The following is a 25,403-nucleotide window of genomic DNA, read 5'->3' on the forward strand; positions in this document are numbered from 1 at the left end:
AAAATTATCTGCTTTAATAAACTGTGCTTCTAAAACCCGTCTAGTGCATGTTTGTTGGTGTTCACATGCAAGAATTCCCACGATATATGTATAAGAAGAGATAGTGATAAATTATAGGATATATTGTTGCTCAGTTTAACAAGATGATGTCATATTGTTTTCCATAGTATTCTTCCAATTTACCTATCATCCACGTTATGTAAGAGTTCCCATTGATTTACAATATTCTCCCTAATTGGAATTTTGTTTCCTTATTGGTGACCTTCAAGTTGGCATAAAATGGTGGTTATTATGGTCTTAATTTGTATTTCCTTTATAACAAATGAGGTTGAAATCTTTTCACTAGTTAGTTCATTATTCATGCTTCTTTTTTTATAAAATTTCCATCCAGGTCTTTTATCTATTTTTCTATTAAGTGCTTTGTCATTTTCTTGGTGATTTATAGATATCCTTTATGTGTTTAGTATGTTACATTTTTTGTTAGTTATATAGTGTTACAAATATCTTTCCCCATATTTTATCCAATCTTTTCACTTCCTTTATGGTTGAAGTGTGATAAAAATCTTAATTTTTATTAAATTGGCTTTACCAATCTTTTTGTTTGTGGTTAGCTTTTATTGTCTATTCTTATAAATGAATTTGTTGCTAAATATGATAAAATCGTACCTTTATAATTTCTTCTAAATGGTAAATTATTACTTTTACATTTGTCTTTAGTCTGTTTTACTTTTTTCTTGAAAGTTGTCAGGTAGGAACACAAAATCCTATTTTTTCTATAGAAATAAATAATTTTCTCATCTTCATTAGTTGAACATTTACTCCTTGATCCAGTAATCTGCAAAGTCACCTGTATTAAATACTAGGTTTCCATATATAACTGCACCTTTCTCTGCATCCTCTCATCCGCTTCCTTCATTACTTTGTGTCTATCAGTACTACACTTGTTAATATTCCTGTTTTATATAAAGGTGAAGTAACTATTTTTTTTTCTTTTATTGATTGTGTTTGGCTAGGTTTTTTAAATTAAATATATTTCTCATCAGATAACAAGTATTCAAAAATTCAACAAATATAATTTTATACAAATATCAAATATAAGTATATTCATAAATATCACAGGGGATATGGTCAACTCATTACTACCAATGTGAAGAAATAAACTGTAATCCATACTGGAAAAGCTCTCTTGTGACCCTCCAGTTTTATTTTCCCACACTCCAGCACAAAAGCAACCATTATCTTAACATAAATTAATCCACCTGATTTTGAAATCCAAGTATGTCGGCTAACATATTTATTATTGTGTACAGATTTCTTCCTCAAAATTATGTTTGTGAGACTTATCCATGTTGTGTGTAGGAGCAGGCTGTTCCTAATTATGACTATGTAGTATTTAATTTAAGTCGAAGAGCACACTTGTACATTCTACTGTTCATAGACATTTGGCTGTATTGAGTTTGGGGCTATTGCATATAGCACTGCCATGAGCATTTTTAACATGCCTTTTGGTGCATATATGCATGCATTTCTGTTGGGTGCATCCTTATTGCTTTAGTGATATTTTGAGTTCATTAGTTTTTTTTTTTTTTCAAGTATAGGACTGCTGACAACAATATTTTTCACTTCTTGTCAGCCTAGGTATATCATCATTTTGCCATAATTTTGAGGGATACTTTCATTGTATATAAAATTCTAAGTTGTGAGTTGTTTTCTTTCAGATTTTCTAAGATTTTATCTCTCTATTCTGATTTCCATTATTTCCGTTGTTGTAAGTCTTACGTATCTATGTATTCTGATTTCCATTATTTCCATTGTTGTAAGTCTTATTGTTGATCCTTTAAAGTAATGTGTCTTTTTCTCTGAATACTTTTAAGAAATTCTTTTTGTCTTTGATTTTCAGCAGATTTGCCGTGATGAGTCTAGGTGTGATTTTCTTTGTATATATTCTGTTTGGCATCCACAGTTGTTTTAAATCTTTTGCATGATATTTCACCAGTATTGAAAAATTCTTTATTATTTTATCTTCAAATATTTTCCAGCCTCATTCTCTTTCTCCTCATCTTCTTGGATCTAGCTGCATTTATGTTAATATATTTTTCATGTTCCATATGTCTCTTGCTTCTTTTATATTTGAATCTTTTATTTTTTTTCTTTCAAGCTTCAGATTATTTTCTATTGTCTTGTCTACCAGGATATGTATCTTGTACCTTGCTGTATTTTACCTGACATTAAATCCTTTTGAGTTTTTAGTTTCAGTGATTGTGTTTTTAGTGTTGAATTTCCATTTGATTCTTTTTCTTACAAATCTCTTCTTAGATTCTCAAAGATTTTAATATTTTCACAATTTATTCTATTGCTTTTTTTTCCTTTGTAAATTGCTCCTGCATCTTGGTATGCTTGATTGACAAGTGTTAATTGAATACTTGACATTGCCTATGAAAATTGAAGGGAACATCTAAGGCCCCGAATGGATTTCTGTTTGTCCTGGTAGAATTTACTTTTGGATTTGGCAGACAAATTATGGCAGTTCCCTCACTTCAGTCTGAGTTTGATCTGATTCCAAGCTGGTTTTTAGGCTGAGTGTTAGCATTTATGCATATATTGCTTGCTTTCAAGAGTCCTAAAGGAAAGCTTGAAATGTTTACTAGGCCTCCTGAATTATAGTTTTTATTCATGCAGCATTAACAGAAGGTCAGAAGCCCTGTCAGTTTCTCAAATTTGTAGCCTACTCAGCTTCTAACCTCTCACCTGCTGTTTATAGATTAGCAAATAGGAAAAGAAAAGCTATCCAGAACATACAGAGACCAGCTCAATATGTATCCCCTCTCCCCAGGATGTTTACCTCTCAGGTCCTTGCCATCTTAGTTCTCTGATGCTACAAAGTACTCATTATTTCAATTTCTCTAATTTTTCTAATGGTCCTCAGTGGGGAGATTCATCATAAATAAGCTATCCAACTTTATCAAGAAGTGGAAGATTTGACTCCAATATAAATTTGAGAATCAACTTTTAAAATCATAAAGTCTTGAAGAATATTATTTGGAATTGCATTAAAACTATAAATCAGTAAATAATAGCAGTGTTATAACTTTTAATCGTTATATTCATCAACATGATCTGACTCCTCAATTATTGGTCTCTTACAATTTACTAATAATATTTTATAGTTTTCCACATAGAAGTCTTAGAGATATTTTTTTATTATTTAATCCAAGGCACTCTATATTCTCAGACACTATTTAAATTATGACTTCTTTTAAATGACATTTTCTAGTTGTTTGATGCAGCTAACTTATCCTCATTGATCTTAGACCAGCCACCTTATGAAACTTTTTTATCTTTTAAAAATTTGTAATGTAGATTATTTTGTCTATATCTATGTGTATAAAAATATTATCTCTAAATAATTAGATTAATTTTAATATATTGGTGCTATAATTTTTACATGCTTTAATTACAGTGACACACCCATAATTATGAATTATTTATCATAATATAATGTTTATCGTATTACATTTGTCCATTATCCCAACTTATAAAAAAAAATTTTCAGTCTTTACTGAATCCTTTAGTGTCTTCAACATTACATCAGCTACCTTTTGAATAATAAAAGTATTGTAAAGTACATCCTGTGGTTCTCCATTGGAGATGTTTGATATACAGCAGTTTTTAAATTCATGCATGATGCTATCACTTGAAAATTTATCCAAAGTGCCTTAAGGACCCATTTACATGTCTTAAAACAATTATCTTGAATAGCCTTGTATACATATTCATTATTTCATGTTGTTAACAACTTGAATTAGGATGGTGCATTTGTTGTAAAGTTGATGAGCCAAAATTGATACATTGTTATTAACTAAAGTCCATAGTTTACATTCAGGTTCACTCTTTGTGTTGTATTGGGTTGTCCAAAAAGTTGAACACAAATATATAATAATCATCACAGTATCATATAGAATAGTTCCACTGCCTTACAAAGCCCCTGTGCTCTATCCTTCCCTCCCTCTTCCTGAATCCTTGGCAACCACTGATCTTTTAATTGTAACCATAGTTTTGCCTTTTCTAGAAAGTAATATAGTGGGAATCATACAGCATGTAACCTTTTCAAACTTGGCTTCTTTCTCTTATCAGCCAGCATGCATTTAAGTTTCTACTGTGGCTTTCATCCTACCATGTCACTTTTTTATTGCTGAATAATATTTTATTGTAGGGATGTACCACAGTTTATCCATTCACCTACTGATGAACATCTTGGTTGCTTCCATGTTTTGGCAACTATAAATAAAGCTGCTAAAAACATTAGTAAGTACGTTTTTGAGTGTATGTTAGTTTTCAACTAATTTGGGTAAGTTAGAAGAAACGTGATTGCTGGATCATTTGGTAAGAGTATGTTTAGTTTTGTAAGAAGGTGTCAAACTGTCTTCCAAAGGGGCTGTACCATTTTGCATTCACACCAGCAATGACTGAGAATTCCTATAGCTCCACATGCTCACCAGCATTTGGTATTTACAGTGTTCTGGATTTTAGTTATCTAACAGGTCTATAGTGGTACCTTGTTTTATTTTGCAGTTCCCTAATTTTATATGATGTTGAGATTTTTTTCACATGCATATTTGCAATCTGCATGTTTTCTTAGATGAGATATCTGTTCAGATCTTTGGTCCATTTAAAATTTTTAATTGTTTTTGTTGGGTTTTAAGAGTTCTTTTACGAGTTCTGTATTTTTGTTAATAGTTTTTTTTCAGACATATGTTTTGCTAATATTTTCTTACAGTCTGTGGCTTGTACTTTAATTCTCATAAAATGCTGTGATCTTTTAATGCCATATATGAACTTTATCATTGTTATCATTTTATACCAGTCATTATTTTTTTCTATGTTTACCTTTTTATTCACTATTTCTTGTTTCCCTTCAGACTGTCCTTCTGGAACTTCTTCCCCTTTTTTCATGAAATGAATTCTTTAGAATCTATTGTCATAGAATCTACTTGTGATAATCTGTCTTAATTTTGCTTATCTGAAAGTGATTTTTCTTTTACCAATATTCTCTTTTTCAAACACATTAATATACATTTAAACACATTAATTTGAAAAAATTACTTTGAATTTCTCTCTGCCCAGGATTCTAAATGCAGCTGTTTCTGGAGGTTAATGGTGTTTCCTTTTTCTGTCTCCAAATTTCATGTGAGTTCTTCTTACTGATAAAAATCTAATCCAGAAGCATCTAGGGAAGGTAACTCTTTACAATGTAGTTCTTTTGTTTCTCCCATGCTGTGCCAAGGCGATCTTAGAAGCAAATGATAAAGCAACATATAAACCAGTACACATTGTAAGGTTAAGTCTCACCACATAGGTGACATTTGAGCAAAGGCTTGAATGATTTAAAGAGTTAAATCATTAAATTGTATGGAGAAAGAGCTTTCTGAACATAGTGCCAGGGCTGGAGATGGGAGCAGTCCTAGAGTGTTCTAAGCAAAGTTAAGTACATAGTCTTTGTGGCAGGAACAGAGTAAGCAAGGGGGAAAGGAGTAGCAAACTTGTTCAAAGAGATGATGGGGATCAGAGCATGCAGACCCTTCTATGCTTTATTTTACCTTTTACTCTTAGTAAGATGGGAAGCTATTGAAAGGCTTTAAGTAGAGGAGAGACACTATTGAAATAATAATTTTCCCTTCATTTGTAAGCAAATAATACTTTATCTTCACATATGATTAAAGAATAAGTTGTCAAAAACAAGTTTAAATCTCAAAGCAGGTATTAAAGTTTTTGGTAAACAAAAAGTACGGTGTTTATTGTATTAAAGTATATTCTTGGATTCTTTTTCTCCTCAGTAAATGATTTATAAGCTCATGTGTGGCATCAACCCTGTCTTACTGACTTGCTGTATAAAAAGTGATAATACAGGTGTCCCCCACTTTTTGAAAGTTAGCTTATGCCACTTCAATTTTATGAAAGACTTAAATTAGTACCTGTTTTTGCTAACTGGAAGAAATTGTAAGAGGATTTTAGCTTTCAAGAAAAAAATTCAGAAAGGGAAAATTGCCTTCAGTGTTTGTTCTACAGCGATCTGGTATAGAGGCAGTGCACACCCCAAGCCTGAGTGTGGCACCACCAAACCCCTTCCCCGGGACCTACACTCAGCATCTCAGCACCAAGCCACTATAGCTTTGAACTCTGTGAGCATCTGTGCTTTATCTTGATTTATTTTGTGCATCCCTTAGCAAGATGTGTTCTAAGGTAATTGCTTCTTCCCTTTATGCCATTTCAGCTCACTGAAGGTCTCATAGGAATGCTCGACTTTCGGATAGAGGGGGAAACCAGTAATGGTAATAAAAATGATGATGTGATAATGATGATGATGGTGATGACAGTAGTAATAACCATATATCACTACCACCACATATTGGTTACTGATTTCCTATGTTATGTATATATCAATATCTATATCTAAATCTATCTCTGTCTCTACATTGAGTTCAACTGGCTCCTAATAAGGAATCAGTAGCCAGTATGCCATAGTAAATAACAATCATATGTATGTATACACACACACACACATATATATATGTGTGTATGTGTGTCATAAATCACAAACACACCCAATTTTAAGAATATAAGTCAATATGGCATATATACTATTTCTACTTTCATAAGTGAAGTGATAAAATAACATATCCGATAGATGGTGGACTTACAACAAGACAACCTGCATTCTGCCTCCTGAGATACACGTGATTACAATAAATTTTCCTCATTTACCTCCTTCAACAGGCTCCACATCTTACATTTCCCCCCGAGATTACAATTCCACATTATGTAGGCCAGATAAAAGATTCTTTCTGGAAACACTGGAAATCTCATCAGCATATTTACATACTCATACCAGAGGATATGCTTCTTTGCCTAAAAGTTTAAAAATAATAATATATACCACTTGGATAATGAAGATATAGTCCAAAAGCTTTGCATTTCTATAGAGTAAGTTTTCATTTTAATAGCATTCTGCTTATTAAATAATCACTTTTCTGTACCTTTCATCTAAACATAAATTATCATAAGTTCAAAATTATTATTTTAAAGAAAATAGTATTTAGTAACTCTTTTCATCATTTTGAGCCAGTGTTAAATCTGGTGGCTAAAAAATTCTTCTGCATAGAAAATTGATTGTGTCTACATAAAATTTTCTAATTCTTGTGCTTCCGTAAGAAGAAATTGCTTCTGTGTAATTTTGACAAATATTACAACAATTTTACAATTTTATATAATTAGGTATTAAGCTAAAAAATGAGAAGAGTGGCTAAGAAGATATATGTTTCTTTACATTTAAATATTGGATAGCACATATTTATTAACTAGTAATACCTGCCCCATTACTTAATCTCTACTTAATCACTCATGATTAACGTAAACTACTTGTTCAGTATAGGTCATACTTTCTGATTTGTTGGTAGAGATAGACTATAGTGAGAGAAAGACTGTTTTAGCAACTGATTATGACTACATGATAACCACTTGCTTGTGACGTTAAATCAATTAGAAACAGATTAAAAAGGAGCTGGATACCATTAGTGGGTTTAGAGGAAAACGCATTTACAATTTTTATTTTGTCTTCTGTTTTAGCCCCACTGTGTTTGGTTGTGAAAGGCAGACACCCAAAGTGAAATAACTTAAGAATAAATAATCAACTTATTATTCTGGAAATAACTGTAGAAACAGGGGACTTCAAGAAGAGAAACTGGAATTCTAGCCTAGCACAACTTTCTTTCTTACTAAGATTTCTTTTCTTTTTTGGCTGCACCGCGTGGCTCGCAGTATCTTAGTTCCCCAACTGGGGGTAGAACCTGGGCCCACAGCAGTGAAAGCACCTAGTCCTAACCACTGGACTGCCAGGAAGTTCCCCTAAGATTGTTAATTGTTAGTTACATGCCACGGATTAGACTCATCAGGATCACTGGAGTAAAGTAAACAAATAACTAATAATTTGAACAGGAACATAACATACAACCTAGCAGCTTAGCTGTCCCGTGCATTTTCATACAATACAGATATTCAAGAAGGATACCATTTGGTCTGAGGTGAATTTAAATTAAATTTTTAATCATGAGCATGACTATTACCATGAAAGCAAACATTTGAATTAAAAAAAACTGATCAGCATGAGAATTTGCACAAGTGCCTTACATATTAGCAAAAGAAAGAGAAATCGTGCAACTTAAATGCTACAATAAGAATTTTCCTCTGAAGGAAATGAAAACACTGAGTCAAAAAGACATCACACCTCCATGTTCATGGCAACATTATTTAAAATAGCCAAGACATGGAAGCAACCTAAGAATCCATTGATAGATGAACAGTTAAAGAAGTATATACATAATGAAATATTATGCAGCCATAAAAAACAAGGGAATCCTGACATTTGCAACAATATGGATGAACCTTGAGGGCATTACGCTAAATGAAATAAATCATAAAAGGACAGATATTGTATGGTCTCACTTATGTGTGGAATCTAGAACAAAACAACCCCCCCCCCAAACTCATAGAAAAAGAGATCAGATTTGTGGTTATGGGGGGTGGGGTATGTGGGGGGATTGGATGAAGGTGGTCAAAAGGAACAAACTTTCACTTATAAGATAAATGGATATTGGGGATATAATGTACAACATGACTGTAGTTAACACTGTTATATGGTATATTTGAAAGTTGCTAAAAAGGTAAATCCTAAAAGTTCTCATCACAAGGAAAAAAAACTTTTTTTCTGTTTTTTTTTTTTTTTGTATCTATATGAGGTTATGAATGTAACTAAACTTACCGTGTTAATCAATTCACAATATATGTTAAGTCAAGTCACGCTTTATACCTTAAACGTTTATGGTGCGGTCTGTCAGTTATATCTCAATAAAACTGGAAAAGAATAAATTACAAGAATAATTTAAAATTTTTCATCAAATTATTGCATATTACAAGGTAGAGTTACTATGGCCCAGGTTCATTCTGAAGATATTTATAGATTGCTTAAAACCAAAAGATTTTGAATAAGGTTAAATAAAAAAGTAAAATTTTGTTTCACCAACATGCACCATCACTAATATTGTTTACATCTTCTTTCTGAAAGGAGAAAAGCAGAGGAATTGAAGTGATTCTTGTTCTCTCTTAACCAACCAGTGATTTAATTGGATGGCCAAACCTGGGAGCAGCCAGGCCTTCCTCTGTAGGTCGTAAACTATCAATAGAAAAGGAAATTAGAAAATAAAATAAGTATACTAAACTAGTAAAAAAAAATATCTGCCTCAAATATTAAATATATTAAAATGCTGCTCAAAACACTTGGCAGGGTAGGTTTTAGTTCTTACGTTTATTGATGATTGTGTGGATCTGTATATACAACAATCAGAAGAGTTTACATTGATTCACTATAACTCTTCTAGGTGATCATCAGTTAGAATGAATCATTTAAACATATTTAGAACTGAGCAGTGTTTTCAGGAATGTAGGTTACAAATAAATATATGCTGAATGAACAAATTTAAAATATAAACGTTTGACTATAAATGCTGATACTTTGAACAATTTTACAAACATTTTAAAGCACCACATTTAATAAGATTGATGTGGCTTTCATATATTATGTTTCTTTAAATTTTTGCAATTATGCGAATGGGATTTATTCTTTGTTTATATTTAAAGGAATTGTGGTTCAGAGAATAAAGGAGATTTTACTCAATGATATTTAACATCTCCTCTTTGGAAATGGTATGGGTTAGAAACATAAACGAAAGTAGAATTAGGGAAGTAACTTATATAGGAATGTATCTTCTTATAGCCAAAGCATAAGATGAATTTTAAGAACATTTAGGTAATTTTGAAATATACATTCAACTTGCTAAGTTCCTGAACATACCAAATTACCAAAAAATCTATCTACTGCCTCTGATATAATCTTTGTCTCTGAAATTCACAGTAGAAAAATATCAACCAGTGATACATCCTGAATATTTCTTGTGAGCCCTGGACATTTCCTCATGGCTTTCAAGTCAGTCACTGACCTGGCCTAACCTTCTTAGTCATTGAGCTCAAGAGATTATGACTCAAGGCAGCCTTGCCCATGCAGACATCAAGAAAGAAACCACTGAAGAAAATTGGAATTTCGTTACTTGATCTTCATGAAATTGAGGTCTAATCCTTTCCTTTGCCAGAGTCAATGGGCAGTTGTCTAAATTTCAACTTATTTTTAGAGTGATATATAGCAGAGATGTGCAACACCATGAAAATATTTCAAAAAAGAACAGTACAATTAAAACTTCAGATCTAAAAGTAAGATGCTTTTGTCAACTAGATAAAGGCAAAGAGGACACCAGTAGACTACAATAGTATCAAGTATTGGAAACTATTTTTCTGTGATGATGCCAATAAAATCAAACCAAAAAACATACATATAATAGTCATTTTCAAAATCTTTTTTTAAAATAAATTTATTTATTTTATTTATCTATTTTTGGCTGTGTTGGGTCTTTGTTGCTGCACGGGGGCTTTCTCTAGTTTGTGGCAAGTGGGGGCTACTCTTCATTGCGGTGCACGTGTTTCTTATTGCGGTGGCTTCTCTTGTTGTGGAGCATGGGCTCTGGGTGCATGGGCTTCAATAGTTGTGGCACAAGGGCTCAGTAGTTGTGGCTTGCGGGCTCTAGAGCGCAGGCTCAGTAGTTGTGGTGCACAGGCTTAGGTGCTCCGTGGCATGTGGGTCATTTCCAGACCAGAGCTTGAACCTGTGTCCCCTGCATTGGCAGGCGGATTCTTAACCAATGTGCCACCAGGGAAGTCCCTCAAAATCTTAAGTACATAATGAAGTTAAAAATGACTTTGACTTCATACAGAACTTGAATAATACATTTAAACAGCACCAGAAATAATATAAGTATCTGATATAAAGATAATTGCCTTTGAGATTTGATGGTTTTTGATAATGAGAACAATGTATTAGTTAATAACTTTGGGTCTTCATATACCAGGCTCTGTGAAGTATTATTTCATATAAACCTCAGGTAAACCCTACATGGCAGGTATTTTGCCATATGGTAGGTAATATTTTCATGCCCCATTTATAAATGAGTAAAATAAAGCTGAAAAAGAATTTTAATATTGCTCAAATACTTAGAGTATGTCATGGAGGTAGACTGGAGCCAGATCTCACAGAAGGGCCTGAGGTCTTGACTATGACACTATAGTATAATGCCTCATATGTAAAGAGCTTATTATTATTGGCTTTATCTATATTAACTTAAAAATTATTTTTAATAAATTAATATTATTTTAATTTGATTTCTCTTACAATCAGTGTAAGAGAAATTATCAGTTTCCAGGGGGAAAAAAGAACTAATTGATAGGAGAGGAAGAATACAAAGGAATATAGCCTCCTGTGGCAACTAATTATCTAATATTCAAATATTTAACATTACACTAATAAAATGTATACACAAGAAAATGGGTTGTTTAATTTAGAATTTGAAGCTTTAAAGACAAGTTTTCTTTATGTTATGTTATATTGTCATATTTTTCATTAGTCAGTAATTCATGTTTTTATAGAAGTCCCAAACCTCATAAGATTTTAATAAGTAAATAAGTAAATAAATAGGTATTAAAAATATGAGCAAAGTTTGAAGTACCTTATTCCTAACTAACCAGAAAAATAAGGTATAACTGCATTTCCACATTAGGTTCTACAAATTTATGAACAAGTTTACTGGGTTTTGTTTTAACATTCTAAGACATGTTATTTGGGACAATAATAAAAGGTAATGTGAGTTAGAAAATATTCAGCAATGTAATTATAAATCAACAGAGATTTTAAAGAAATAAAAATCTAATAAAACAAATAGAAGACCAAAACTCCATTATAATAAAACTAATAATTATTCTGACTTTCACACAAAACAGAATATACATGACAAAGATCAAATTACTAACAAAGGATCACAGGGAATATGAATGAAGATGAAAAGTGAAAAATACTAGAGAGAAGCTAATAGATGTGGAGGAAAAAGAAAACCTAATAAGTATTTTTAAAGAGCAAAAAAAAATTTTAAAGAACAGAAAATAATATTCAGAAGCTAAAAGTATTAAAGATTCCTCTAATGGAAAAAGAACTGAAGAGATCAAGAATATATCTTGTTCCAGGAAAGATGTAGACAGAGTCTGCTACACAGAAATATATATGGAACCAGGTTCTTGAATTTATTGAACTTTATCTTCAATTATTCAAGTAATAAGGAACACAACCTCTTACATTTAACTCAGAAAATATAGCATTTGTGACTCTGTCCTGGAGAGATGGAAACATTTCTTAAGGAAATTATGAAATCTAGGCAACTAAGTCAAGAAAAATATGATCATTGTAATGGCAAGGTTGATTGAAACATTTTAATAACAAAATGTAGATTAAGCAACTGGACATTATGCCTCGAAACTGATAGTAATTATTATAAACATTGACAATGTAAGAATGTTAATAAAAGGACTTCCCTAGTAGTCCAGTGGTTAAGACTCCATGCTCCCAATGCAGGGGGCATGGGTTCAATCCCTGGTCAGGGAACTAAGATCCTGCATGCTGCAAGGCATGGCCAAAACAAAACAAAAAAAGAATATCAATAAAGAAAAAAAATTCTTCATAAGATAAGCTGCTGAATCAGATGTTTTAATAATGTCTAAAACTGAAAAAAAATGCCTATAATATATAAGCATAATTTTGTTTTTATTCAGAAAAAAAATTGATTATTAGGACACAAACATTTTGGACCATGGACACAATTTTTATCTATCAGGTAAAAATCATCTAGAAGGTAAAATGTCATTGAAATATTAAATTAAAATTTAGATGGATTTCCAAGAACTCTGAAAATTTTACAGATATAGTTAAAAAAGAAACATTGATTCCAGCATCTTAAAGTTTAAAATAATTTCTTTTCATAACCTAAAAGAAATTCTTTATAAAATAGTTTTGTTGAAGAAATAGTTAATTGAAGTTGAATGTTTTCAGCTTCACAATTGTATGTTTTCAAATAAAAATAAGTGCATCACTCCATATTTAAAAACAATGTACAGTAGAGTATGTTATAAAAGAGTACCTATCTATCCATCTTTCAATTTCTATTTGTATCTCAATAGGTGAATTGAGCAATATCTACCCAAAGTTAAAGATGCTAGTTTTAATCAGGGAGAGTTACAGTCATTTTATTTTTTTCTATACCACTTAAATTATTATAATGTGTATTGCATCTATCAGAATAATTTACCATTTTCCATATAAAATAAATAAAGTGGCATTGCTGGAAATTTTTAAAATAAGCTCATTACTATAAGCTTATTCACTATTAGTAACATCTTTTAGGGAAAAGTGAGCTTTATGTGTTCCCAAAATATTGAGCCAATTATCCAAATATTTAATATCAGAATGCCCCCCAAAACAATGAAGTATACATGCCGAATGATTGCTTACAGACAGAATAATTTATATTGATTATCTTCAAGAATGATAAACTTGGGTTATGTATGTAAAGCAAGTGCTATAGACCATAACAAGTCTCATTATAGACAATGTAGTCAACTCATCCCTCTGTATGATGCTTGCTTGTGAAGCAAATCTATTGCACTTTTAAAAACTATGGACAGTCATTAACTGTGCTCTGATATAACCCTTTTTGCCAAAATGCCAAGTAGCTGTTTTATTTAAGCATAAATTGAATTTATCCATTCTTCACTCCACATTCTAAAGAGAAAGATTTTATCTTTCTCTCCAAGATTTTATCATCCCTCATTATAAACATCAGTCCACCATTTGTATCTGTTGTGTGATCATTTATTCTATTAATGATCCTACACATTTCCATCAGAGGCAATTGGATGGATAACTACTCTTTAAACAAGGTCATTCTCCCATTACTGAGTGCCTTAGCCTAATTAATGATAATGGGAGGGAGGGATGCTGGCCTGCATCAGCATGAAATAGGCTTAGTGGGAAATATTCAAAGATCAACAAGAAAATTATAGCTTTCTGAAAGTTATTATTAAAGAATTCATTCTCTCTAGGAAGCAAAAGTCAAAGCAATTAAATGGCCTATTTTTATTGGATATCAAAATATACATATTCACAAGATGGTACTACATTCAGAAGTTCAAAGTAAATAGTCTGGCTCTTTTATTTTTATTACTACCTCTGTGATAAAAGAAAAAGAGGAAATGGTTCCTTCCCCTCCTTCCTCCAACCCTATTTATGTTTTTGCTTTTTAATTCAATGTCATATATATTTTGGGCTCTAAGATACTATTAAACTCGGGTGAGTTTTGTTTCTGGCCTGAGGCTCTTCTATGTAAGTGATGTTTTTAAGTTTAGATGTGAATTGAGTGGACACAGATGGGGGTTAATTTATTGCAAGTCCTCATTGTGTGAAACTGAAAGTTCCTTTTTTTTTTTTTGCGGTACACGGGTTTCTTACCGTTGTGGCCTCTCTCGTTGCGGAGCACAGGCTCAGGACGCGCAGGCTCAGCGGCCATGGCTCACGGGCCCAGCCGCTTCGCGGCATGTGGGATTTTCCCGGACCAGGGCACGAACCCGTATCCCCCGCATCGGCAGGCGGACTCTCAACCACTGCGCCACCAGGGAAGTCCTGATGATTCTTTTTTAACATTTGTCAATTGCTTCATTTTTATGATAGTTCAATCTAGCTGAATGTTAATTTTACCTTAGAAGTTTAAAATGTTAGTTCTCAAACAAATGCTTTAGAGTCACCTGGGGTGCTTGTTATTAATCTATTCTTCTAGGTCTCAAGCTCAGTGATTTTGATTTAGTAGGGCTTGGGATCAAAAATCTTAAAATATCTCAGGAGAAGACCACATTTTGAGAAACACTGGTTTAAACTTGTAGTTGTTAATCTTTCATTATGTATTTTCTGGAATAAAAAATGGCTAATAGTTTTATTTCTTTAAGATCCAATTTCTAGCACCCCCTTCCTTTTCTATCTCCTCTCAAACTTCATTTTTGATAATACATTTTCCAACAGAATACAAGTATTTCTAAACTTAGCTAATTTATCCTAGGAAGAGATCATAGCATTTATAAAGATCAACAAATCAATAAAGTCATGTAATATATTTTTGAAAGAAATGACTTAATGTTTACAGGTTTTGCCTCAATACATAAAGAAAAGTTCAGCCTCTAGCAATAATTTTTTCATAAGAAGCAAATTTAGGTTCCTAGTGACCCAAATGTTCATTTTCCTTTCCTATATTGTCATGCATACATAGATAGCTTCCTCTTGTTCTTTCTAATAAAAACGAGTAATTTCTGATAATTATAAAGTATTTAGGTGATTTCAGAGCCCTAGGCCTGCCATTTACTAGCTGTGTGATATTATCTATATTAATTTACTTTTCTATCAATTCTTCTTTCAAAAACATGAAGTTGATAATAACCCATCATAGGATTCCTGTAACTATAGCTGAGATATTTTATGTAAAGTATTTAACACAGGGCTTCCCTGGTGGCGCAGTGGTTGAGAGTCCACCTGCCGATGCAGGGGACACGGGTTCGTGCCCCGGTCCAGGAAGATCCCACATGTCGTGGAGCGGCTAGGCCCGTGAGCCATGGCCGCTGAGCCTGCACATCCAGAGCCTGTGCTCCGCAACGGGAGAGGCCACAACAGTGAGAGGCCCGCGTACCCCAAAAAAAAAAAAAAAAAAAAAAAGTATTTAACACAGTTACTACTAGCACATACAAAACACACTCAATAAACATCATCTAGAATTAATATTATTATTGTCATCTTCCTAATTAACATTAATAAAATATAATTTTATGATTAAATGAAAATTTTTAATAATATATAGATTATTTAAGGAAACTAAACGTTCTCTTAATGTAATAAGGTGACATTAACCCCCCCTTTTCCCCTCCATCGGCAGGGGGGGGGGGGGCGCCCGTGCCACCAGGGAAGCCCCTAACCCCTTTTTTTACTGAATGATCCATCCACTGCAGATAGGGTATTACCCTGCTTTTAGGTCCAAGCTAAAACAAACAAGACAATGGCATATCAATACATAAAAAAATGGCGTTCTGATATGACATTTGAATAGGTTCAAGATAGAAACTATTTTGTAGTGTCAGCATTATCTTTATAGTAAATTTAAAAATGACTGTGGAAACCATGAATTCTGTATTTTTATTAAGATGGAACATGACAGAGGCACACTAAGAATGTAAGAGTATACAGTGTTAAGGAGTGACAAAATATGGTAGAATGGTCTGTTCCTGCTGCAGTTTATACCTGTCATGGAATAGAGGCTGTGAGACCATGTAGCCAAAAAGCACAATTTGCTTTGGAGGGATATTTGTAGCAGTTAAAAAAAAAGAAAAAACAAAAGTGATTTAGAAATTATTGAAAACAAGAAGATTCAGATATTCATTTGGGAAATGATTAAAAACAAAGAGAATACCACCAAAAAAAACCAAAAAACAAAAAAACATTAACTGGAAGTAAAATTTCCTGTTAGTCAACACAAAACATAATCAAGTTAAGAGGATGTTCATGTTGAAACTTGCTATTTCTATTTTCTTCCTTGACCTTATGGCCAATTCAAGTGCCCAAACAGACGTACATATACATGACATTTGTTGCTTTCCCTTTTCTTGAGTACCATTAGGAACACAGGAACTTTTATATATCCAGTGTGCTCCAAACAATTGCAGTTATTGTTTTTGAAACACTTTAGCCATTGGGAAACAGTGGACAAAGCATTATAGGCTTGTCTTACACATTCCCACCCCAGACCTGTAATTCAACCATTTCTCTAAAGTGAGATAAAACCACTTTAAGTGTTAAAAAAAAATAGTAATTTTACAAAGAGTAATTTAGAGACTACTTAAAAGAGGAAGAGGCATTATTACCAAATAGTTCATCACAGAGGCCTGTTAAGCCTAATGAGGAATAGCTGTCCACTCTGTTGTCCTATTCCAGAGAAATATCAGCATTGTAACTGAGAGATGTGTCTGGAGAAGAGGTTCTAAGAGACTGGTTCCCAGGAGAAGCTCCATAGGAAACTCTTGAAAATATAGAGATTCTACACTTGTATATCTGGGTTGGTGTCTGATAATTTAAAATGTAACAAACATCCCCATGTCATTCTGATAGTGATGATCCATACTTGGGAAAAAATCCAGGAAAAATGTTGGTAACTTAGTAATAACCAGGCAGCTCGTAGGACTAACAGACCCCATCTCCTGTCACTTCTCAAGCCTGTTGAGCTCACTGTTCTTCATGATCCCTGTTTGTATACCTCATCATGATAGGCTACCAGTCTTGTATCAGTATTCCTTATTTCTCCATCTATCCTAGGTAATCAAGGTTTCAGGGCTCCTGTAGGTCTGATTACCTCCTTCAGCTCCCAAATTGGAAATCCCATTTCTATTATCTGAAGCACAATTTGCAATGGGGAATATGTATATGTATAGATGATTCACTTTGTTATAAAGTAGAAACTAACACACCATTGTAAAGCAATTATACTCCAATAAGGATGTTAAAAAAAAACCAACAGGATGTGAACTTAGTATTGGCCCAGTGGTTAACGAATTACTCTGCACAGTATTTATTAAGAAATGTTAGGTTTGAGGGTTAGGAAAAGAGGTCGGAAATGGGTGTGGGAGAAGTGTCAGTAAATAAGGAGAAAGAGAAGAATCACTAAGATGTATTGAATGCTTATTCTGCATGCCCTGCATTAAGATTTTGATATAGTTTAAACCTAAGAGCAAACCCTATATTGTTGTTCTTATATTTATATTAGTACATGTATATATCATATTATGTATTAAATAATATATTTATATCATATCATATATCATATCATATCAATATATTACAAATAAATATTTAAAGCTTAGACTGATAAAGTAATTTTTTAGGTACCAAGCTAACATGTGGGGGAACAGGAATGTGATGTCAGGTTAAAGTCTGATACAAGAGTGATTTCATAAAAAGTATGGGAGTTTGAAGAAGATACATGAAATAAAAGGAATGTAATCAAATTCTAAGGGGATAGATTTTAGTCTCCACAACAGAGAAATTGGTTTAACTATACTATAGAGGATAAAACTGAAAAAGTATCGCAGCAAAAGAGATTTGGCTTTAGCATTAAAATAATATATTTTGGAATCTTGTACCTACAAACATGGTGATGGAAAACTAGGATAATAATATTCTTCGATATTTTACCTATATTATACTTATATATCTTAGACTTAGATGCAACCCTACAAAAACCTTCAGGCTTCTTCTGGTTGCATGATGCAATTTTACTTTCAAGTAAGAAAGAAGAAAAAAGCAGTGAAACCCAAAGCATATCTAACTGCTGCTAAGATCCTTCCTTAAAGCCAGCAAAGGCAGGGTGGTTCTAAATCTAGAATAGTATTCCAAAGAACTCCAAAGCTTTGTAATCCAGCTCAGAGCATAGAAATACATACTTTCACAATTTAACCTGCCAGTTTTCTTTCCAACTCCAGAACATTGGAAGTCCTACCTTAATGACAGTTTCTTGATAACTTTTCCTTTTTTAAGGACAGCAATTTTGAAATCAAACCCCAAACAGAATATGGATACATACAATATGTGATGTTTGCCAACTGAATCTTTTGTTTTTGACTTGATTGAATGAACCATTAAATAGTCCAATTTCAATGAACTTAAATTTTACTAAACTTACTTGGAATTTTTTGTGGCTGCCTGACAATCAAGGTTAAACATTAATAAAGCATTCCTTCTATCCTATACATACTCTGTTATACTATTTAATTGTACAATGTGTTTTTAGAAACTGAGAACCAACCAAAGATAGCAATAGTGAACTGAATTTTAATTCTCTTCTGTCAAAATGATGATTCATTATAGTTTAGGTAGGGTAATGATACTTTGTGTCTGATGACAATGTAATAATAATCATAATGTGAACAAAATTAAAAATAAGACAAGAATTTGAATAATTTAAGTGACATTAAATACCTGTAATGAGAATGGCAACCATAAGTACGAAACCCTTTACATACACAGGTTACCAACAATATATTACACCAAAGTAAAACTACCACTTACATCAACATAATATCAAGTAAATGCTAATAGAATATTGCAAACTTTAGCTTCAGTTATAATTTCTCACTATCGACTGATAACAACAGGTTCTCATTCATAGTCATTTCATAAAGCAGTTGGCAGCCCCAACTTTTTAGAAGGCATATTTGCTCCATTCTCCCTTTTGATAAAATAATTCTCTGTGTCACAACTTCAAGTCTTTCTTGTCCTTTTTCCTGTGCACACTCGACTTTCTCTTCACAAATAACTCATCTTTCCAGTTTTCTTTCGCTCGAGCAACTCAACAGATCTACTATTTTATGAAGCTTCCCTCAATAGATGGAAAAAGATGTAATGATGATTCATAAATAGGAAATCCACATGCTTTAATTCACTAAACTAAAGCTTTGTTAATAAAAAAGTAGACTTGTAAATATTTCTGCAGAATGGAGTTTCTTTTGAAGTTTTCACAGGCAAATTGAATTCCTGTAAAGCCTTATACACACCATTAAGGTTTTCATATTTCTGTGCCCATCTCCTGCCTGGATGTCTCTTTCCCCATTGATGGCTTCATCTTCATGGGCGCAAACCTACCTAAATTTTAAGGCCATTCCCTGAAGAAGGCTTCCACAAAGGAAATAGCTTTTTCCTTTGGCCAGTTCTGATCTCCTATCTTAAGGATGTTTCAGTATTTCATCATTCTTCTAGGCAATTCCATCAATCTACCACTTGCTTGTTTTTAATCTTTTCTGGCTTAGTGGGAAATAATTGATGAATAATAATGAAATAATTCCTAAAGTGATTAAATGGCAAAATGTTTCAGGAGTGAAAAACAAGTTCACTATGACCTCTTCATGATTTTTAGATTTGTAAAAGAGTACAGTTAACTCAGTATTAGAGAAATAAAATGAGGATTATTCAGTTGAAAAATAAGTACATTTTTGTTGCTCTTTGGAATAGCACACACACACAAAATCACAAATTATCAATACTTACAAATAATTAGAAATGTTCAAGAAAAAATAGTTCAAAAACTAAAATTATATCTAATGGATTTTATTATATATGGAGGGTTTTTGAAGAATTGTTTTACTAATTCAGCACTTATGCCTATTGAACATATTTTTAGCTTATTGCTTAGTATCTCTGCTTCTTATTTAAGAAGTATTTGAGAAGGATAGGTAAAGAGTATATTCTGATATGTTTTGTGGGTCTGTTTTGTACATAAATTATAAGGATTGAGAGAGATGGGGAGGAAGGGATAATTGTCAGATTGGTTGGAGAATGGAGGAGCTACATCGATTTTCTTTTTCTAACTTGAATTCTCATCAGGTAATTTGTTGTCAGAAGTTCTGTACTGTCGCTTACAGACAAAACATAAATCTATGGGATTGTGTCATAAAGTACTTTGACCATACAAACCAGAATGGAGTCTGATACTTTTTGTGGATAATGCTAAGTTGCTCAACAATAGTGACATTTCCTGCCTAAAACAAATTGACCTAACATGGGGCTTATGACTTGTAATGGTTCTACTAACCAGCCCAGCAGTAAACTTGAAAGATTTGATAAAATACAATAGCTCTGACTGCTGTGTACAAAATAGTTGTTTTCACTTGCATTGTCCAAGTTATTTAAAAGAAGTAATAATAGTGATAATAATACATGAAGTTATTCCTGCTACAGACATCTCTTTATTGATAGTGGGCATTGATTTCACTAAAAGACTTTAGAGGTTTGATAAAATCAATCACCTGGCTGAGGGATGCAAGCCTGGCTCTGGCTATGACTCCAAGGGAGTGCTTATAAGATATTTAAAATTATTTATTAAAAAAATCAAGTCACATTAATGAATACTTTCTCATTTCATAGTGTATTTGTCCTCGGGGAAACTAGAAGGGCTCTCCACCCACAGTTTACTCGTAACTGAGATATTCAGGTATCAAAGATTCTTTGCTCTGAACTACTGTTATTGCTATTGGAGACTTCTTCGACAGCAATGGCTACCAGAAGAACAACCTATTCAGTAGTTGTCACTCATCCCTGCTTTCGGGTAGACTTCTGAATTAAATCAGGCAGCAAACATTTATAGGAAAGCTTACAGTGGCATTGCTCTGAGTCTATAAATATAACTAACAGAGATTTTATGCAGGGCAATAGGGGCTGACACACAAATTAATATAATTACCACAAAATAGGTATATTTGAAATCTTAATAGAATACACAGAAGGGGTTTATTTATTTTGCATGAAAATGAGAGAGAAGAAAAGACTGTAGTGCAAATTCAATGGGTCTCTTTTCTAATGCTTAACTAGCTGAAAGAAAATAGGACAACAGTAAATGAGAAACTAGATATAAAATGGGGCAGTAGAATCATTTTTGCTCTTTGGATATTGCCTGGTGAGAACAGGACATGGTAAGGTGCTGGTTATGTCTGATTATATGCTTGTTACGTGGTAAGGTGCTAGTTATTTCCGCTTATATGCTTGTTCCTTTCTTTATTTCTCATGGTTAGATTGAGCCCCCATCCTATTCATGTTTAAATCCCTATCTCCTAGCATGGAGTAGCACCTAGGAGGAACATATCATGAATTCACTGTGACGTCTCCTTTTGAATTTTCCTCATCAAACACATGCTTTAAGGCTGGAAGCCCTCTTTTTGAAGTTAATCTCTGAGTATTGAATTTAAAATACTGTAAACTTCTTTTTTTTAACAACAGGAAAGTATACTTCTGGACTTATCTGTCTTTGGAGGCTTAGTAGCTTCAGCATCGTTTCTCCTTGAAAAACTTGAAGTTAGCAAAGTTTCATCTACTAAACAAAAAGATGCAGAAGGTGAAACAAATAATTTTCTCATGGTTGTATCACTTGGTCTTTTCAGACTCATAGAGGACCAAGTTTAGTTGATATTGAAGTGGAAAGATCTTAAGGCAAAGACAAAACTATAAAACGTGTAACTATAGGTTCTCTGCATTCTAGCAGCAGATCAGTACAAGTTACATTAAGAGTAATAGCAGAAATTTTATTTGTTTGTGTCTGCGTAGGGGAGGTAAAACTTTACCTCTGCTCTTTTAAGGTCTCCATCTGGTCCTGAGAATTAAATTGACATAAAACAGATTAACAGGAGAAAAGCGTACATGTATATGGTAGTCCCCTATGGTAGGAAAATAAAGACCAAAATAAGTGGCTGGACCTAATTGTTTATATACTTGGCTGAACACAGAGAGGCAGTATGGAAAAGCAACTGAAATATATGGGGAGACTACAGGAAGATAAGAGTTATTTTTAACAATGTCTGTTTGAGCAGATTTCTCTCTTTGACTTCTCGTCTCGGTGATAAGAATGTTTCTTTGCTCCTGGTAAAAAGAAAGCATCTTTCACATGGGAGTTTTTATCTGTTGCTTTCCTGAGGAAAAGGAAGGTCAGAGTATCCTTCTTGTACCCGCTGTTTTTCAAGTGTCTTTAGCTCAAAATAATCCTTATGCTAAAGGTGTGTATTTGGGGGTGGCATATTTTGCCACCCTTCATGTTCCTTCTGTATAATACTAGCTTGTATGTTCCTTGATGGCAGGATTCAGTGCTTCAGTCTCAATTTCTCACTAATTAAATTGTGAGGCCATCTCTTTCTACTCTTCCTTCAACTCCTCATGTTGCACAAACGAGCACATGCATTAAAAGTGCACATAAAAATCTTTAAGGCTGATGGGGACAAGAGCAGACCCCTTCACACCTTCTCCCCCATAGCTATCCCCAGGTGTAAGTACATAACCCACCTGCTCACACACCCCTGAGATCCTGCACACCAAACAATGTGAATAAATGCTCATGGGCACAGTCACATACACAAATACTCTGGGATGCCATTTTAGGTTCAACTGTGAATCTACCCCTAGAAGTAGATGAAATTAGATAGCTCAGAAAGAGAACGCTAGAAAATAAACATTAACATATTCCATTGCAATGTCCTGTTCTGGATATCTGTATCATAAACATAACACAGGTGAGCATATTTCCTTGAACATGATAGTCACCACTATATATTATTGAAAGAATCCTGTATATAATGACTCATATACAATGCCACATTTAGAAAGTCATATACTCACCTACTCCTTGCATTTTGGGGGGTCAAAACTCTTTTAATAATGATATTCAAGTTATGGATACTCTTTATAAAACAAGAAAGTGCACATATAGCTCACAAATTTCTTAGAAACTATTCGTAGGCCATGGACCCCAAGATAAGGTCTCTTAATATAGTAAAAATTCCTTATTTCACAGAGAAGCAAACAAAGACCTTGTTGAGTTACTAGGATAAAATAACAAGTCTAGAGCATGAACCCCAAATCCATGAGGTTCAATTTGTTGCCCTTTCTACCATACCATTCTCTCTCCCTTCCTTTTACAGATGAAAAGTGACTTAATAAAAGAATTCTTAGGATACCCTAATAGCAGAAGTCACTCAGGGCTACAGTGACCTAAGAGAAATATTATCACTATTTTATTGATAGGTTAGGATAATTTAGATGTCATATATCATTCTCCTTTAAACAGAGCAATAACACCCAACAGGCCAGAATTTCCTGAACAGCAGGCACTTAATTAATTGTATCTGTCTCTGTCTCATATATTAAAAAAGACTTCTCTTTGCCAGTAGTGGGAGGTGGCAGGACCCTTTTAAGGTTTCTGTGGGCTTTATTTACTTGATTTTACAGCCTTACCCCATATCATACTAAACATATTAAAATTCATTCATATGGCTCATGAAAGAACATTTATGTGTAACTACATTAGAGTTAGTTTGTGATACAAATGTCTGATAGTTATAAAACATGGTAAACATACAATTATATATTTACAAAGTTTAGTTTTGTAATGCTTCTCCTGTCCTGGACCAATACCTTTTATCACATTCCGACATTTTTCTGCATCTGTGAAAAGCAACTGGGCATAGGCATATGCTCAAATGACCGATGAATGAAGGAGTCATGACAAGAGGTGGAAGGAATCACCAAAGACTTTACAGTTTAGAGTAGGTTGTAGATTGACATCCAGAATCACTGATTGAGACTATATAGAAGTGAATATTTTCTTCTGCTCAAACGTGGGATCTAAACAAGGTACTGATTGCAAAGATCAGTCTATAAATACCAGGGAGCTAAAAGCTTGAGATACATTAGAGTCCTGAGCCAAGGGAGTTTATTAGTCTGGGCTCTTCAGAGAAACAGAACCAGTAGGAGTGATGGAGGCTGAGAAGTCCCATGATCTGCAAGCTGGAGACCGAGGAATGACAGTGATATAATTCAGTCTGGGTACAAAGGACAGAGAACAAGGGGAGCTGATGGTATAAATCGTAGTCTGAGGGTGGGAGATGATGAGATGAGATGTTCCAGCTCAAGTAGGCAGGCAGAAAGCAAAAAGGGGCAGTTTCTCCTTCCTCTTCCTCTTGTTCTATTCAGACCCTTAATGGATTGCATGATGTCCAACCACATTGAGGAGGGCAATTTATTTTACTGAGTCCAGTAATTCAAATGCCAGTCTCATCCAGAAACACCACACACACACACACACACACACACACATACAGAAATAATGTTTAATCTGGGAAACCTATGGTCAGTCAAGTTGACACATTTAAAACGAACCATCACTGGAAGCAAATATAAAATATAGGTAAATCAAATATATAACTAGTCTATTTGTTAAACATCCTAATTAGAGCATACTGAGGGCAGACCCTATACATATTCATCACTATATTCGTTGTTCATGGCAGTGAATGAATGTGTTTGATATTGTATTGATGTGAATTTTAAGGCACCCTTCTCCAATCTCCTTCCATTATATGAAAACATGATGATAACCAGGGTAACCAAATGTCATGGGCTTGTTGTATTAAACATTGCTTCTACTTTATACCAAGACTACCAGTATCATTCACCAACAAATCTGTGAGTCTTGGTTAAGTTACTTTAGTTTATTGAATTTGAATTTTTCATCAGTAATGGATTGATGTCTCTCTTGTCATGTTGCGAGGCTTAGAGATAGCATACAAAGCAGTTGGAAACAGAACAGGACCGAGAGGGCAAATGTACGATAAAGGATGGCTACTGTTGCTCTGTTTTTCAGATGGGGAAGTTTGTCTGAGTGCAAGTTGACCTTCTCTCCTAGAATTGATTCTCCTCTTCTTCCTTAGCCTATAGCCATCCAGATAACTCCACATTCCCAGGTTCCCCTGCAGCTGGATGTGGCCTTGTGACTGGGTTCTTTTCAATGAAAAATAGCATGAGA

Source organism: Lipotes vexillifer, unplaced genomic scaffold (assembly GCF_000442215.2).
Source record: "Lipotes vexillifer unplaced genomic scaffold, Lipotes_vexillifer_v1.1 scaffold527, whole genome shotgun sequence".
Classification (NCBI taxonomy): domain Eukaryota; kingdom Metazoa; phylum Chordata; class Mammalia; order Artiodactyla; family Lipotidae; genus Lipotes; species Lipotes vexillifer.